Source organism: Schistocerca nitens, chromosome 3, assembly GCF_023898315.1.
Source record: "Schistocerca nitens isolate TAMUIC-IGC-003100 chromosome 3, iqSchNite1.1, whole genome shotgun sequence".
Lineage (NCBI taxonomy): Eukaryota > Metazoa > Arthropoda > Insecta > Orthoptera > Acrididae > Schistocerca > Schistocerca nitens.
In genome coordinates this window covers 890,132,114-890,151,389 of record NC_064616.1, presented here as the reverse complement: position 1 = coordinate 890,151,389, position 19,276 = coordinate 890,132,114, and the positions used below count along the sequence as shown (strand labels likewise).

Below are 19,276 nucleotides of genomic sequence, written 5' to 3'. Positions count from 1 at the left end.
GTCTCATAATTTGAACTCAGAAAAAATACCTTAGTTTATATCTTGCATCCACGATATCGACTTCTCCGTGGCTGCAACTAGTTGATTGGCAGTACCTGACAGATTTACTCGCTTGACGTTGATATCTTATGCTCATGCTAATAAATCAGACTATGTAGATAATAAGCTTTCCCTCTCATGGTTCCTGCAGCACCATCTTCAGGAACCGGTGGTTGAAGGAATCACCATCTGTAGGTCCAAGAGCTGCCCTTTCACCTTCCACTGCTCCACTCACAGCATACACAGCAGGTAAGCCCATACAAGATTCTCAACCACCAAAATCAGTGAAAGAGATGAAATCTTGGGAGAAGGCTACTTTGGTGACCCCAGAGGAAAAAGACCCCCCTCCCCGTGACGACATTGATGTTTTTCCACCATCACTGGTGACAGTAATGATGATGATGTTTGGTTTGTGGGGCGCTCAACTGTGTGGTCATCAGCACCCGTACAGTGTCTCAATTTTTTCACAGCCCAATTTTTTTTTCACAGTCCACTCTACCCACTATCACAGATGGTCATGATGATGATGATGATGATGATGATGATGATGGGGATCGTGAAATGATGAGGGCAACACAAACACCCAGTCCCTGGGCAAAGAAAATTCCCAGCCAGCGGGGAATGAAACCCGGGACCCTGTGATCCAGAGGTAGCAACGCTAGCCACTACACCTCGAGCTGCAGACTACTGGTGTACAGTGATCCTGCTGTGTGAGCGGTTGTCTAGGCCCTTTCATATCTCACCAGCACATACTTAACGTGATAATTCAATGGAACTGCAATAGAACGAGTGGCACTTGCGGCTTATTGAGGGCATTGCACAGGAATGGTTCATGGTGAAAGACAACAGGCAGGCTTGGCTAGCATCTGCATTTATGTTAAAGCATGTATTTCTCGCTGTTTTTCCGTGTTTTTGTACACCCTCTATATGGCTCTGTAAATGACTATCAGCTCTGCCCTCAAAAAACGACACATTCCCGGCAACAAGTGTTGTTCCTAACCAATGGAAGATATAATAGCGTATCGCATTCTGTCGACAGTTTTAGAGCTGTCAGTGTAATAAATATGTGCTTGTAATATGAACAATTCCAGACATAGGTGAAATAAAAATAAAAAAGCTGGTATACTTCTCTTACTTTCATTCCATAATTTCATATACTATACTTCTCTTACTTTCATTACCGTTAACTACATCTAATTTCCCCCCATACTGTAATCTATGCTGCCTTCCAAGGAACACACTTCACTGACAACCATTAGCCAACTCTCGAGATTACCATGTATTCTATCTGAACTGTTCTAGTCCCAAGAGGGTATATGGAGTGGTCTGTACATTGGTTCATACAGATGTCGTCAGTGAGTGGATCCCCTCCATAGCACTGGCAGCAATTGCAGTGTCGCTACAATGGTCTCTACATGGCGATCTAAGTGACAGTAGCCATTTTCAAGTGAACCCGGCACTTCCTTCTCACTGCCTGACGGACCAGTTACCACATTCAACTCTTTGAAAAGCCAACTGGCAGTTGTGTACTCTGCAGTCACCTTCGTTTTCCTTCTGTCAGACTGCAAAAATGTGGTTGTGGAAGACTTCTCCGATGTGATCTCCTGCACTGCTGGAATTGCTATTTGCACTTCTACAGCCCCTCTTCATCGCCAGCCATTGCCCTGATGGACTAAAGACGTTGCAACAGCTAATCAGGTTCGTCGAACAACTCTGGAACATCTCCAGTGACATCTTTCATAGACCACCCTCATCACTTTTAAGTGGTTCCATGATAAGTCTCGCTATTTAATCAAATGCAGTAAGAAAGAATGCTGGGAGCGCTACATTCGTTCCTTGAGACTTTATGCCTCTTCAGCCCAGGCGTCAGTCAAGCTCTGTAGCCTACTGAGTCATCAATGATTAACAACTGTTCTGCATCTCCTCCTCCATGGTGGTATTTCCATCGATGTGTCTATTCTTGCTGAACATCTTATCACCCACTTTGTGACAGCGCAGCATCCTAATCTTACCCCACTACATTTAGAGTGTGTAAAAGTCAAATTGAGGACATCTCCCTATCTTTTACCACCCCCCCCCCGCCCCCCACTTCCATCACACTGAATAATACAATGAACACTTCACTGAGTAGGAATTATTTCAGCCATCTGACAGGATTTTGTTAAACATCAACATCTCATTGTCTTTTTAGACCTATATAAGGAATACAATACTGCTTTGTGCCTACACACTTTACTTACCCTCTACGACTGGAGATTTTGAGGCTCCATGCCGCTTTTTACGATATTTGTCAGTTTTTATCCCACCAGCTGTTTTGGGTTAGGGTTGACATGTCACTCAGTCCTCCACAGGTCCAAGAGAACAGCGCCATGCAGAGCTCCATGCTAAGTGTTAACACTAAATCATCGCCATCCATGAGTATAGTCCGTGAGACGAGTGATTGGTACTGACAGTTCCGGCGGGCAGACGGCGCTGTTGCCGAACGTGGCTCACAGCACGCATTCTCTAGCAGCAGAAATAAAAGCGAGACAAAATACAAGTCGTATTGGTACGCGTGAATTTATTTAAAGTTGATGCTTGAAATATATTAACTCGAAAACTGATAAGAGCTATTTAGTACAAGTATCTAAGATGCTGAAACATAATAAAGTTATTTGTTAAACTTCACAACTGAAATGAAAACTATTTTCGCAAGTTGTTGAACATTAGCATTTTTGGTTTCCATTGTTAGGTATTAGCATTATTAATTTGTTCTACTACAAGCTACAGAATAATTGGTCAGTGTATTAAGAGTTATAATCTGAAGAAAGTACTCACAATATGATGATCTGGTTGTAGATCGATAGCAAACTCCCTCCTTACATTCCTGAATACGTTGTAGTTACTGTAATGGAAAAACACCACTCACATCACTGTCAGAATCTGATTTGACATTGTCTTCCTAAGCACTACTCGAACTATCACTGCTCTCTCCCAGATGTATAATTAAATTTTCGATGCATTCTTCCACAACCCCTTCGGTTTTGGCCGCCTCTCTGATGGCACTTGCAGTGCTGTTTACAATTTTAGCCCACGTCTCGCTTGTCACTTTATTGATAGCTGCTGGAAGGAGAGTTTCCACTTCAGAGATCGTGAATTTTTTATTGTTTGCAGCAATGTAATTTTTTATCTGCGCCCACACTCCTTCAATTGCATTGAAGTGACAGTGGTATGGAGGAAGCCGAACGATTTCATGCCTGTGCCTTTTAGCAATCTCGTCAGTTACATATGTTGGAAATTGGGGTTTCTTTTGTGCCACAATTTCGAGCAGTTCCGCCTTCCTTAAATCTTCTCTGAAATCTACTTTTCGCCGTTTCAACCACTGAATGATATAGTCTTTTTTTGTTGCCAAGGTTGGTGCCTTATCGTGAACAACGGAATGATAAGGCGCATTGTCCATAACAATCACTGATGGACTTGTCAGATTCGTCATAAGCGATATCTCGAACCATTCTTGAAATACTACACTGTTCATTTCCTCATGGTAATCTTCCGTCTTTTTTGACCGAAACATTTTCAAGCAGTTTGGCACAAAACCTTCCGATGTTCCTGCATGTAAGACAATAATACGCCCTCCTTTGCCAACAGGCACTGCCATTGTCCCCTCGGGCGTTCCATCATTCCAGCCTCTACGTAAAGAATGGCTGGCATTGACCCAAGTTTCATCTAACCACACTATACTTTCGAATTCCACACCCATGATCCTGCGCAGAAATCTGCACCGCCATGCAACTACATCTGTCCTTTCTATTAATATTTTGCGTCCGTTAAACAGTGAATAGCTGAAGTCTATGTCATTCAACACTGTACGCAATGAAAATTTGCTCCCTTTAAAAAGATCGTCTTTCTGAAGCGACACCTGTAATTTAGATAGAGTGGGATGTTCCCTTCTCTTATAATAGCTGTATATATGACGACGAATAGCGTCTTTCTGAAAATCGTCCAAAGCTGTCACCTGCTTATTTCTCGGTCGCTTCTTTCCTGGTGTGTGCAGCTTTGTTGTGCCACTCTCGTCACAATCTACACTATACTGTTCTTTCCCTATCTTTACAACAGTGATCTTACTTATTTTCAATGCTGCTGCAGTTCTCTTCACAACCTGAACAACAGGAATTAAGGGCCCACCTTTGTCCTTTTCTTTCTCAAAGTAATCCCTCACAGAGCACACGAATTCACGGGCCTGGGTGTGTAGCACACTTTTGTTCCTCCGTTTCACTTCTTGTGTTGGGCTGGTACTACCCGCCGCACTAGACATTGTTTACAGCGAAACATAAACAAAGAAACACTAAAAACAACAAAAACGAAATAAACTGCGAATTCAACTTCAGACAAACGACGAACGACCGCACCGCCTGCACGCGAGACACTGGTAAGTTTCATAAGCGCGCGCGACCGGATTTCAGAGCGGCAACGTGGCCCTTGCTACCCGCTCAAAGTCAGGCCGTCATTGGCTGCCTACCTGCGGTCGCTAGGCAACGGAAAGACACTACCGAGCTGTCAATACCAAAGACTCGTCTCCCAGACTATAGTTACCTCCCTCAGATCAGTGGTCACTGTGCTGTATGTCAGTAGCCTTTCGATTTGGTATAACTGCCAGTCTGTAGCCTCAGCTGAATTCCAACTCCAACACGCCATCCAAAGGATCTCCACTTGGAGCCTTTCCCATGGCTTCTATTGGTCTCCCATGAAAATGCATCGATTCCCTGACACCTGCCCTCGGATGGGATTACCAGTTGGAATAGTGAACCGATCTCTTTCAAGGACGTAAAGTTTCGGTCGCCCTCACGACCTTTCAACATCTGTTTCTCTCAGTTTTTCATAATGAGGGTGCTGCCATCGCTTACACTGACAGCTCGAGAACTAAAGAATGGTCTAAGCCTTCATATCTCCTGGCAATTAGGAACAACACTGCTGCCAGGAATGTGTTGTGTTTTTATAAAAGAGCTCATAGTAATTTACTGAGCCATATAGGTATGTGGACAAAAATACAGAAACACAGCGAGAAAAGCATGCTTGAACGTAAATGGAGATCCTAGCCAAGCCTGCTGGTTGCACTGTTGTATTTCACTATGAACCGCACCTGTGCGATGCTCTCAATATGTTCTAAAAGTCACTCACAGTCAGAACAGTTTTCTGTGTAGTTGTGAGTGCATTATGTCAGAGCTCAGTGCATTCGAAAGTGGGGGTAAGTTGTTAGAGCTCATATGGTGGGTGCTTCCACAACAAACACAGACGAAAGTGTGTGTTGAGTGATCGTAATAGACGGTCAGTGGCGACGATTGTGACGAAAAACAAAAGGATGCAAGATACATAAGTCACTGCAGAAATGAATGTCGTATTCGTGAACCCTTTCAGGTCAGGTTAGGTTAGGTTAGTGTTGTTTAACGTCCCGTCGACAACGAGGTCATTAGAGACGGAGCGCAAGCTCGGGTTAGGGAAGGATGGGGAAGGAAATCGGCCGTGCCCTTTCAAAGGGACCATCCCGGCATTCGCCTGAAACGATTTAGGGAAATCACGGAAAACCTAAATCAGGATGGCTGGAGACGGGATTGAACCGTCGTCCTCCCGAATGCGAGTCCAGTGTGCTAACCACTGCGCCACCTCGCTCGGTGTGAACCCTTTCAACACCAAAACATTATAAGCAGGGAACTGCAGGGCACCTTGGCGAAGTATTCAACACTTTATTGGCATGAACATAAACCGAACATACAGGAGAAACACTCATGTGATGCGCACAGTCTGAGAGACAAACGAGAACTGGCGATCAAAGATCGTGAACTTAAGCTACCGATAAACCACATCCATAGTTTCTTCAGTCGATAAGTTGGCCAGCATCGATAATGGCGGTCGATATCACAACAGAGCCCCTCTTCCAGTGCGGAGAACCGTGTAGCAGCAAGAGAGACGGTGGTTCACTCCCATTCTTAGTCCTGTAGAAACGGGGATGGGAAGTGAAATATTTGCCATAGCAGGAATGGGAAGTGATGCCGCCAGTGGTGTTTGTGATGTGCAGAATCATGTCCAGTTCTGGTGTCACAGTTGTATCCATGTGGATATGCATGTCAGAATGATTGAGAGTGAGGCAGGTTGAGCTAGGAGGATTGTAGAGGTCTGTGTTCTCCTCTCTGTTAGTATTCAAACCAATTTAAACTGTTGGATCCACACAGCTGTGTCTTTGTACTTCTGCAGTATTGAGAATGTTTACTCCCACGGCCAGAGTACTTCGGTTGCTGGAGTGTGGCGCAGACCATGTCATCATACAGGAATATGTAAGAGCACTCGCTTACCCCCTTGTGGTCGAAGGTCGGTTGTAACCCATGGGCGTGTGACAGAGGTATGACGGAGGTGTTGGTGTGGCGTCAGACATTCTCTACTAATGTGAGTAGCTCTGCGATTGTATGTGGTGAGGATGGTAAGAGGATGTCTGCTAGGAGGGGAAGGCATTTGCTGAGCATCACCTCTGCAAGTGAAGACTTGAGGTCTTCTCTGTATGCTTTCTGGATGCCAAGCAGAACCCATGGTAGAGCATCTGTCCATTGTGTGTCGTGACACATTAAGGAGGCCTTCAAAGTCCGGTACCAACTTTCCACTAACCTGTTGCTCCGAGGGTGGTAAGCCATTGTATGAAACCATTGCACACTGCGAGTTTACACAGCTCATTGAAGAGGGTGGATTCAAATTGTTGGCCCTGGCCGGTTGTGATGGATAGGGAGCAAGCAGAACGAGAAATCCAGCTTTTAATGGAGTCCTTCCCACTAGGTAGGAATGGATTCATTGCCTGAGAACCCGACACAGTAGCACAAGTCTCGGTGGGGTGGCGGGGGGGGGGGGGGGATGAGGCGGAACAATTGTCATTGTATGTGAACACTAGCATCCTGTGGGATGGTAAAGCGGCTTGCACGTGATGGGTCCAGACAGTGTTCTGTGGGAGGTGGGTTGATCTGCTACATTGCAGTGTGAGATGATGGTTGGTGCCACATGGGGAGAGGATTTCGAGTGCACACATGGGAGAATGGGGCAGGTCACCAATGCTCACATTTTATTTGGCATGTTCTTGTTCGCTCATTATACTGTGTAGTCCATGAAGAACACTGTCGAGCCCAATCAAAGGTCTGAAAATTCCCTGTTGGTTGCTGGTATCCATTGTCCTGGCAGTGGTTTGCGTGTCCATTAAGTATGCAGCAGATGTAGTGTAGTCTGCGATAACCAATGTGGCAACAACAGGCGACTGGAATCGAGTAGAATGATGCACAGGCACTTTGGTGAAATATTCTACAGTTTACTGCCATGAACATAAACTGAACTTACGCGATTCGGAAAGTCAGAGAGACAAACAGGAACTAGTGATCAAAGATCATGAACTTAAGCTACAGATAAACCATGTCTGCTGGCCGGGGTGGCCGAGCGATTCTAGGCGCTAAAGTTTGGAACCGCGCGTCCGCTACGGTTGCAGGTTCGAATCCTGCCTCGGGCATGGATGTGTGTGATGTCCTTAGGTTAGTTGGGTTTAAGTAGTTCTAAGTTCTAGGGGACTGATGACCTCAGCTATTAAGTCCCATAGTGATCAGAGCCATTTGAACCATTTTAAACCATGAAACTTCCTAGCAGATTAAAACTGTTTGCCCGACCGAGACTCGAACTCGGGACCTTTGCCTTTCGCGGGCAAGTGCTCTACCAACTGAGCTACCAAAGCACGACTCACGCCCGGTACTCACAGCTTTACTTCTGCTAGTATCTCGTCTCCTACCTTCCAAACTTTACAGAAGCTCTCCTGCGAACCTTGCAGAACTAGCACTCCTGAAAGAAAGGATATAGCGGAGACATGGCTTAGCCACAGCCTGGGGGATGTTTCCAATCTGCTAGGAAGTTTTAATCTGCTAGGAAGTTTCATATCAGCGCACACTCCGCTGCAGAGTGAAAATCTCATTCTGGATTTTAAACCATGTCTGCTGTTTTTGCCGTCGATAAGTTGGCTGGCGTTGATACTGACAGTCAATGTCGCCACACACTCATCAGTAATGCGAATGCTCATAACACGCAAAAATGGTGCCAAAGCCATTAAGCCTGGACTACGGAGCAACAGAAGAAAGTTATTTGGTCAGATGAGTTGTTTTTTTCATACAGTTTCCAACTTCTGGTCGAATATGCCCCAAGTGTGAAAATGGCCAGGGTTCTGTCGTGTTTTGGGCAGCCATATTCTGGTTGTTCCTTGGGCCCCATGGTTACTCTTCATGGTCACATTACTGCCAAACATTTTGTGATCATTTCTGCTGTTCAAATCCATCCCATGATACAATGTTTGTTCTCCAATGGTGATGCTCTGACCCAAGACGACATGGTCCCTGTTCACATAGCTTGCATAGTCCAGAGTTGTTTCGTGAGCATGAGGATGAATTATTGTCTACTTTGGAGAGAAGTGTGCGTGATTGCTATTCACCTCCATCATTACCTTTGCCTGAACTTGCCACTATTTTGCAGGAAGAATAGCATAAGATTCCCTTGGAAACTATACAGGACCTATATATATCTATTCTGAGACAACAGGAAGCTGTTTTGAATGCCCACGGTTTTGCTACACCAGGACTGAATTAATGTGTTGTGTTTTTGGAGCTTCCTTATTTTTGTCCACCCACAGTCTGTTTTATTAAAGAGACATCACTTGTCCATCTTTTTGTAGTATCTCAACGCGCGATCTTCAGGCTGTCGATTGACGTTACTCTTGTCACTCTGAGGTATCTGCTATTCATGATCTTCCTTCTGACCTTAGTCATATTTCCCATTCATTTTTCTTTCTCTGAATCCCGAGTTATGAAGATATCTTGTATAAATAGATGTCATATTGGTTTCATTTACAGCCCAGGAGCAGTTCTACCAGGATGTTTGGCTAGATAAGCTATTATTTGCCCAACATTCACTTTACGATCCCAGATGAGGATTTACGTGCACAAATCGACGCCTTCTCATGCAGATATGTAATGACATCTGGTGGGCTATTGCTCCCTGTAATAAACTCCAAATTATCAATGAGACCACTGGTGTACGGCGCTCCTCCTCCCATTTCTCCCAGAAACAACCCACCATCCTTGTGACCTTCACATTGGCCATACCAGAGAAACCTGTAGTTCTGCCCTGTCCAATAAGCCACATATACATTATGCACACTGAGTCTCACAGATAGTAGCTCAAATCCTAGTGGAAAGCAACCCCCTCCTGGTTCTCAGTGCTACGCATGGTCTTCCAGATTCTTTGTCTCTAACATTGGTGGACGATGTATGGATGTTGAAGTGGTTATTCTTTTTCCTGCTAAATTTGGTTTTTATTTTTAGATATGTAGTGCAGCAACCATTTTATGGGCAAATTTGTTGGAATAGGTGGTGCGGAGTATTGCGGTAGCTGCTGGTAGCTGGCGAGCTCAGGGTGTTCACATTGTAGTTATAGGAACAAAGCTGTTGAATAGTTGCGAGATAGGCCAGCCTGCCTTGGTGAAACCAGTCATTGCAGCAGTAATGCGTGGTTCTTGCAGCACAGGCAACAGGATTTCTTCACCAGTAGGTCCCAGTAGTGCCGCCAAGAACATGACTAGAAGTGGCGCAATCACACAACAGATGTGCTACTTTCTTGTATAAATAGATGTCATTTTGGTTTCATTTACAGCCCAGGAGCAGTTCTACCAGGATGTGTGGGCTTCGCCAGAGGAGAAGACGACATATGGAGCCACAAGTAGCAGTCATAAGCTTAGGTCTCCGTCACAGTAACATCTCCTCTAAGTCCACCTTCTAGACACGATGCCATGGAGCAGTAGGCTGTCACAGTATCACTCCAACCCTAAGCTCTACTTCTACACAGGAGGCAGTGGCTCATACCCCACCCAAGGCGTTATCTTCCACCATTTCAGTGAACACACCGCTTTGTTACATGCAAACAGTTACTGGGATGCAATCATTCATCGCAGTGTTGGTTGCTGTAGCAAGATTCCTGACAGTCTTCGTGCATCACTGACACCACATGTTTGTGGTGCGACTCACTCAGGGGGATCATGTGCCACACACTGAGCACAGGCATCAGCAAAGCTGGGTGTGCATGTCGCAGTGAGCTTTCTGGACTCTGGTCGTCACCTTGTGGATCACTGAATTGTTTTTTCCTGTGGAAGGGCGGCATGGCCACTACACTGCACAATGTTTAAGTAAAATAAAGTGTTAGTTTCGACAGTCAAGTCTCTGTGCACCTTCACTGGCTGCTATCCCATCTTAACCCTCTTGTCATGCTCCATCATAGCCAGGCCTCTACCCTGGGGTAAGCTATAGATCAGTGTTTTAAACTACCTTTGGAGCAGGTGCAGGATGGTTGATGCTGGGACATCTGCCACCATCTGCTGGGTCTGGGGCTCCCTTGACTCTGTCATCCCTCTTTTACACTGTGTTAATTGCATTTAAATGTGGCCAGCCTGTTCTCTGCCACACCCTATTTTTCGTTTCAGAGGTAGCACTCTGATGAAGGCAAGTCGTTGTTGTTGTTGTTGCTGTTGTCGTCTTCAGTCCAGATATTGGTTTGATGCAGCTCTCGATGCTACCCTATCCTGTGCAAGCTTCTTCGTCTCCGAGTAACTACCGCAACATACATCCTTCTGAATCTACTTAGTGTATTCATCTCTTGATCTCCCTCTACGATGTTTACCCTCCACGCTTTCTGTCCAATACTAAATTTGTGATCCATTCATGCCTCAGAACGTGTCATACCAACTGAACCCTTCTTTTAGTCAGGTTGGGCCACAAAGTTCTCATCTCCGCAATTCTATTCAGTACCTCCTCATTAGTTATGTGATCTACCCATCTCATCTTCAGCATTCTTCTGTAGCACCACATTTCGAAACTTTCTATTCTCTTCCTGTCTAAACTATTTATCGCCCATGTTTCACTTCCATACATGGCTTCACTTCATACAAATGCATTCAGGAAAGACTTCCCGACAGTTACATCTATACTCGTCGTTAACAAATTTCTCTTCTTCAGGACTGCTTTCCTTGCCATTGCCAGTCTACATATTATATCCTCGCTATTCGACCATCATCAGTTACTATACTCCTCAAATAGCAAAATTCATCTACTACTTTAAGTGTCTCATTTCCTAATGTAATTCCCTCAGCATCATCTGATTTAATTCGAATAAATTCCATTATTCTCCTATCAAGAAACTGTCAATTCTCTCCATTGATTTTAATTCCTACTCCAAATTTTTCCTTTTGTTTCCTTTTCTTCTTGCTCAATATACAGATTGAATGACATCAGAGATAGACTACAACCCTGTCTTACTCCATTCTCAACCACTGCTTCCCTTTCATGATCCTAAACTATTATAACTGCAGTCTGGTTTCTGTACAAATTGTAAATGGCCTTTCGCTCCCTGTATTAAGCCCCTGCTGCCTTCATAATTTGGAAGACAGTATTCCAGTCAACATTGTCAAGAGCTTTCTCTAACTCTACAAATGCTAGAAATGTAAGTTTGCCTTTCCGTAATCTAACTTCTAACATAAGTCATAGGGTCAGTATTGCCTCATGTGTTGCAACATTTCTACGGAATCCAAACTGATCGTACCCCAGGTCAGCTTCTACCAATTTTTCCATTCGTCTGTAAAGAATTCATGTCAGTATTTTGCAGCCATGACTTGTTAAACTGATAGTTCGATAATTTTCACACCTGTCGATACCTACTTTCTTTGGGATTGGAATTATATTATTCTTAAGGTCTGAGGATATTTCGACTGTCTTATACATCTTGCTCACCAGATGGTAGCTTCGTCATGGCTGTCTCTCCTAAGGCTATCAGCAGTTCTAATGGAATGTTGCCTACTCCTGGGGCCTTTTTTTTTGACTTAGGTCTTTCAGTGCTCTGTGAAATTCTTCACGCAGTATCACATCTCCCATTTCATCTTCACACACGTCCTCTTATATTTCCATAATATTGCCCTTAAGTACGTTGCCCTTGTATAGATCCTCAATATACCCCTTCTACCTTTCTGCTTTCCCTTCTTTGCGTAGGACTGGTTTTCCATCTGAGCTCTTGATATTCATACAGGTAGTTCTCTTTTCTGCAAAAGTCTCTTTAAATTATCTATAGGCTGTATATATCTGACCCCTAGTGATATATGCCTCTACATCCTTACATTTGTCCTCTAGCCATTCTTGCTTAGCCATTTTGCACTTCCTGTCCATCTCATTTTTGAGACATTTGTATTCCTTTTCGCCTACTTCGTTCACTGCATTTTTATATTTTCTCTTTTCGTCAAATTCAGTATCTCTTCTCTTACCCACGGATTTCTACTAGCCCTCATCTTTATACCTACTTGATCCTCTGTTGCCTTCACTATTTCATTTCTCAAAGCTACCCATTCTTCTTCTATTGCATTTCTTTCCCCCGTGTTTGTCAATCGTTCCCTAATGCTCTCTCTGAATAGTGGGTGTTGTTATCATCGTTAACAATCTGACTGTAGTGGATGAGGGGTAGGATGGCTGTGGGAGGGATGCCCTCATCGAATTCAGATCCCCAGGCCTTACTGCACTGATCCCACATACCAACTGACTTGATTATTTCTCTCACCTTACTTTATTATTGTCAGTCTAACTGACAATAATAAAGCCTACTCGCTTTTACTACTGCAAATCACCTGGCTAAAAGGTCTTCTTTCCACCATAACTGTCTCAGCTCTTAATCCGGTTGGCGGGGAGGGGGGGTTTCAGATCTGGGTGACATTTTCCTCGCCACAGATAAGTGCTAGGAGTGGAGTGGATCCCTCATCTGCTCTCTTATCTACAGGGTTATTACAAATGATTGAAGCGATTTCACAGCTCTACAATAACTTTATTATTTGAGATATTTTCACAATGCTTTGCACACAAATACAAAAACTCAAAAAGTTTTTTTAGGCATTCAAAAATGTTCGATATGTGCCCCTTTAGTGATTCGGCAGACATCAAGCCGATAATCAAGTTCCTCCCACACTCGGCGCAGCATGTCCCCATCAATGAGTTCGAAAGCATAGTTGACGCGAGCTCGCAGTTCTGCCACGTTTCTTGGTAGAGGAGGTTTAAACACTGAATCTTTCACATAACCCCACAGAAAGAAATCGCATGGGGTTAAGTTGGGAGAGCGTGGAGGCCATGACATGAATTGCTGATCATGATCTCCACCACGACCGATCCATCGGTTTTCCAATCTCCTGTTTAAGAAATGCCGAACATCATGATGGAAGTGCGGTGGAGCACCATCCTGTTGAAAGATGAAGTTGGCGCTGTTGGTCTCCAGTTGTGGCATGAGCCAATTTTCCAGCATGTCCAGATACACGTGTCCTGTAACGTTTTTTTCGCATAAGAAAAAGGGGCCGTAAACTTTAAACCGTGAGATTGAACAAAACACGTTAACTTCTCTACCGCCCAGATTCGCACATTGTGTCTGTTCACTTCAACATTAAGAAAAAATGTTGCTTCATCACTGAAAACAAGTTTCGCACTGAACGCATCCTCTTCCATGAGCTGTTGCAACCGCGCCGAAAATTCAAAGCGTTTGACTTTGTCATCGGGTGTCAGGGCTTGTAGCAATTGTAAACGGTAAGGCTTCTGCTTTAGCCTTTTCCGTAAGATTTTTCAAACCGTCGGCTGTGGTACGTTTAGCTCCCTGCTTGCTTTATTCGTCGACTTCCGCGGGCTACGCGTGAAACTTGCCCGCACGCGTTCAACCGTTTCTTCGCTCACTGCAGGCCGACCCGTTGATTTCCCCTTACAGAGGCATCCAGAAGCTTTAAACTGCGCATACCATCGCCGAATGGAGTTAGATTAGATTAGATTAGATTAGATTTACTTTCATTCCAATTGATCCGTAGTGAGGAGGTCCTCCAGGATGTGGAACATGTCAGAAAAACAACAATACATGACAAATATTTACAATTAAAACAAATAAGCTAATGTACCATTCCACAGGTCCCAAGTGGAATGATCGTCATTTTTTAATGAACACTAAGAGTAATTTTACAAATACTAATGCACTGAATTTAAAATAAAAAAGTTTTTTATTTATTTATAAAGTAATACAACTACTGTAATACTTATTTACAATGAACACATTACTGCACTGAAATGGTGCAGAAGTTAGATTATACTAACACACACACACACACACACAAATTTTCAATGAACACATTACTGCACTGAAATTGTGCAGAAGTTATGTTGTACTTATATACAAATCAGTTGGTTTTACTAAGAAATTCATCAATGGAGTAGAAGGAGTTGGCCACCAATAAATCCTTTAGGCTTCTCTTAAACTGAATTTCATTGGTTGTTAAGATTTTTATGGCTGCTGGCAAGTTATTGAAAATGTGTGTTCCTGAATAATGCACACCTTTTTGTACAAGACTAAGTGACTTTAAATCCTTGTGAAGATTATTCTTAGCAGTTGGTGGATCTTTGTTGAACTTCGTCCTGAAGTGTCGTTGCACTGTTATGACTGACTGATGTGAGTGCATTTCAAGCACGACATACGCTTTCTCGGCTCCTGTCGCCATTTTGTCTCAATGCGCTCTCGAGAGCTCTGGCGGCAGAAACCTGAAATGCGGCTTCAGCCGAACAAAACTTTATGAGTTTTTCTACGTGTCTGTAGTGTGTCGTGACCATATGTCAATGAATGGAGCTACAGTGAATTTATGAAATCGCTTCAATCATTTGTAATAGCCCTGTACATACTGATCCAGCCTATATACCTTTACGCCTCTTCAAATTATTTCTGAGCTCTGGCATCAGTATTGCTTACAGAGCTTCTATTCTACCGCTCCTACATACTTTTAGAATTCGATCAAATTTCTAGCTCATGTCACTAACTCCAGATGATGCACCTCTTGAGGGACGAACTGATGACACCGCTGTTTAGTCCATCAAAATACAGTTTAAAACGAACCTAGTGCATTTATTGGTGACAAACTGCTACTCCACTGATGCGTGCATTTCTTAGCAGAACCAACTGATGTAGATCTTTGACACAAAATCTGCATAGTGTAGTAACAAAGCATGTCATTCAGTTACAGTAACGATAAACTTTACCACCTTCAGGACCCTCACGCCAGTTATATGCTTGAATTGGCAACACTACAGCCTGCAGCAGTATCTGGAGCAAGTGTCGTCTTCCACCTGAGCTGTTCTGCTGGATGTCTTGTAGTCACTGCCTTACACTGTAAGTGTAAAATCAGGCTTTCAAGACCACTCTTTTTCCTAGCTTCTCTACTACATTCCATCTGTTTGGTAGAGGTATCTGTCTAATGGAAGAACAGTGATTTCACTATCACACTAGTAGAAGCAAAACCTATAAAATAAACTCTTTGGTGAAAAGAGTTCGTGGGTATCTGTCTAGCAGAGAACACATTCTGTTCAAAAACTTTACCTGTCTCCAACAAATCAGACACTGTTCATGAGTGCACAGGTAGAACTGCAAACCGTTGGCAGTTGAGCAACGCAAGAGAAACTGCCTCCACTAAGAAGACATAAAAGAATCACTTTCCTGAGAGTAAGCAGAGATGACTCACAGACACAGCATTTGCCTAACTTATGTGCTCACATATCCATAGTCTACACACCTTTGTAGTGCTAAGTGAAAAGCTAAAATAGTAATAATAGTAAATGGATGTTATAACTTTATCTTGTGTCAATTACGACGTTCTAAAAAGTTACACAACATATACCTATATATTTCTAAAATTTTCTTACGAATTTGAAAAAATGCTGTATTTATTAGAATCACTATGTTTTATTGGTATGCTAAAGCGATGTACTCAGCACTGATGTAAACAAATGTTGGTAAGCATAAAATTATTTATTATTGTGGTATGAGTTTGTAGCATTTCTATTTGGCATGTTGGCACACAGATGCCAAGAGTGTAGTAATCAACTGCAATTTTTTGTTTGTCATTCTAGTATTGTTGACATGATGTATAGAGTTTTGGATATTTGAAAATGAGTGTTGTTATGGTCATTTGAAAATGCAAGTATCAAGAGGATAATGTCTAGCATTTGAGACATATTGTTAGCTTCTGAGTTTAATAGAGAAGTGAAGGTATGTAAATATATGTGCGCGATGTATGGTGAGAATGCCATCGAAGATTATGTAAATAAAGCTTTTCTCGTTTAAAGAAGGGTTATTTTGAGGTGTGAACGATTCTCCACATTCAGGTATACTTAAAGGCTTTGATGACTGTTTAAATGGTTTAATCCATGATGGACCTCGTCACTGTAACTAATGTTGGCCAAAGATGAGGAACTGTGACGTTTCAACTTTATCGGACGTTTGCAAGGGTTCAAAATGTGGGTGTGCAGGTACTACAAGCTCTGATCTGTATCTGGATTGTTGGATGAACATGATCAGTTGTCTTGTGAACAATAATGAGCCTCCAAATCTAATATAGTTAATGGTGGTGAGATATGGTATCTCAATGTTAACCTCATAAAAATAAAGTAAAAGCTAAGACCTCCTGGCAAAGGCTACTGTGCATCCACAAAAAATATTATGTCAAAGAGGTTGCTGTGCACTGTAAACTGTATCCTGTAGATGCTGGAGCCTGATGCATTCCTCCCACAAAGAGGAGTGCATTTCCTGTGATGGCCTTATATTGACTTGTGTGTTAAGGCACTACACTGTTTCATAGGCGCCAGCATCTGCTAGTATGTTGTTTCAAGGCTACAGTGCATTCAAGATCTATCACAACCACATCATCCTTTAAATTAGATGTCAGTTAATGGCATATAAGTGATATAAACCTTCAAGAGATACTATGATAACCGACACAAAAGACGAAAAACGCATGTCATCGCCATAGTGTTGTGGATAAAGATGTGAATTACAGAATCGAAGGAGGTTGGTTTGTGTCCTGCTATATTCCATACCAACTTTTTTTTTGTCTTAGCGTTTTTACCACATTCCAAAACTTTCTAATGAAAGTAATACTGGTATAATATGCAACTGAGATGCTGTTTAAATTTCCGTCTGATTAGAAAACAAAGGATTAAATAAATACTTGGTTGTTTATTTCCGAATATGTGGCGATTTCTAGTGTGTGGTTAGGCAGGAACCTAAGAGGATAATTTAAATTTATTGCTAGTAAAATGAGCAGCAATAAAATTTATATTCTTCCTTGTTGTGGCGTCTCCAAAGTTGTCGAAGCTACGAGTATACCACATATGACCAGTGGAAACGTACTTCTCTTTGTGAAAGGAATGCATCAGGCCCCAAGGTCTTTTGTTGGGTCCCGAGCGTTTCCTCATTGCAGTCGACATTTGCTACCTACAGTTAAAACCCATAGTGCACTTATTCTCTTCATTTTGCTTTTTCAAATGTTTGATTACGTCATAATCGGGGCACAACTCACTTGTTTATTCTGTAGGTGTGCTGAATGAGTCGTCGCCCTTATGATGGCGTCTGATAGTGCAGGATCACCGAGCCAAAGCAGGCTGTGGCTAGCAGGATGAGCGTGAAACGTCGAGAGCTATCCAAGAATTTCTTCCTGCTGCTGGAGTAGTTGATATTCGGCAACTTTACGGAAAATTGGCAAGTCTTATCGTCGACTTACTGTGATTGATAAGTATCCAGCTAAATTCAGTACATTTTTTATGAAACATTTTAAAAATTCGTACATAACATGTAACAATGAATTAAAAAAAAATTTTTTTTTTCGACTGTGACATGTAAATTACAGCTGCTCTCATCTTTGACACTGTGAGTGATGTGAACATACTCAGTGTTCTAGTAGTCACTAACGCAGAAATAAAGGCACATCACTGACGTCTAGCTAACTGTGTGCTAAGGCGGTCGTATTGTGATGCAAAATGGTTCAAATGGCTCTGAGCACTATGGGACTTAACTTCTGAGGTCATCAGTCCCCTAGAAATTAGAACTACTTAAACCTAACTAACCTAAGGACATCACACACATCCATGCCTGAGGCAGGATTCGAACCTGCAGTTTAAAAGGAACCTAGTGCATTTATTGGTGACAAACTGCTACTCCACTGATGCGTGCATTTCTTAGCAGAACCAACTGATGTAGATCTTTGACACAAAATCTGCATAGTGTAGTAACAAAGCATGTCATTCAGTTACAGTAACGATAAACTTTACCACCTTCAGGACCCTCACGCCAGTTATATGCTTGAATTGGCAACACTACAGCCTGCAGCAGTATCTGGAGCAAGTGTCGTCTTCCACCTGAGCTGTTCTGCTGGATGTCTTGTAGTCACTGCCTTACACTGTAAGTGTAAAATCAGGCTTTCAAGACCACTCTTTTTCCTAGCTTCTCTACTACATTCCATCTGTTTGGTAGAGGTATCTGTCTAATGGAAGAACAGTGATTTCACTATCACACTAGTAGAAGCAAAACCTATAAAATAAACTCTTTGGTGAAAAGAGTTCGTGGGTATCTGTCTAGCAGAGAACACATTCTGTTCAAAAACTTTACCTGTCTCCAACAAATCAGACACTGTTCATGAGTGCACAGGTAGAACTGCAAACCGTTGGCAGTTGAGCAACGCAAGAGAAACTGCCTCCACTAAGAAGACATAAAAGAATCACTTTCCTGAGAGTAAGCAGAGATGACTCACAGACACAGCATTTGCCTAACTTATGTGCTCACATATCCATAGTCTACACACCTTTGTAGTGCTAAGTGAAAAGCTAAAATAGTAATAATAGTAAATGGATGTTATAACTTTATCTTGTGTCAATTACGACGTTCTAAAAAGTTACACAACATATACCTATATATTTCTAAAATTTTCTTACGAATTTGAAAAAATGCTGTATTTATTAGAATCACTATGTTTTATTGGTATGCTAAAGCGATGTACTCAGCACTGATGTAAACAAATGTTGGTAAGCATAAAATTATTTATTATTGTGGTATGAGTTTGTAGCATTTCTATTTGGCATGTTGGCACACAGATGCCAAGAGTGTAGTAATCAACTGCAATTTTTTGTTTGTCATTCTAGTATTGTTGACATGATGTATAGAGTTTTGGATATTTGAAAATGAGTGTTGTTATGGTCATTTGAAAATGCAAGTATCAAGAGGATAATGTCTAGCATTTGAGACATATTGTTAGCTTCTGAGTTTAATAGAGAAGTGAAGGTATGTAAATATATGTGCGCGATGTATGGTGAGAATGCCATCG

General features: G+C 42.5%; 1 non-coding gene across 1 annotated transcript; it reads right to left on the bottom strand.

Annotated features, from left to right (window-relative positions):
• Positions 1-7,697: 7,697 nt before the first annotated feature.
• On the bottom strand, positions 7,698-7,772 carry Trnas-cga (transfer RNA serine (anticodon CGA)). Its single transcript has one exon. It is a non-coding gene; the product is annotated as a tRNA-Ser (tRNA).
• Positions 7,773-19,276: the final 11,504 nt, after the last annotated feature.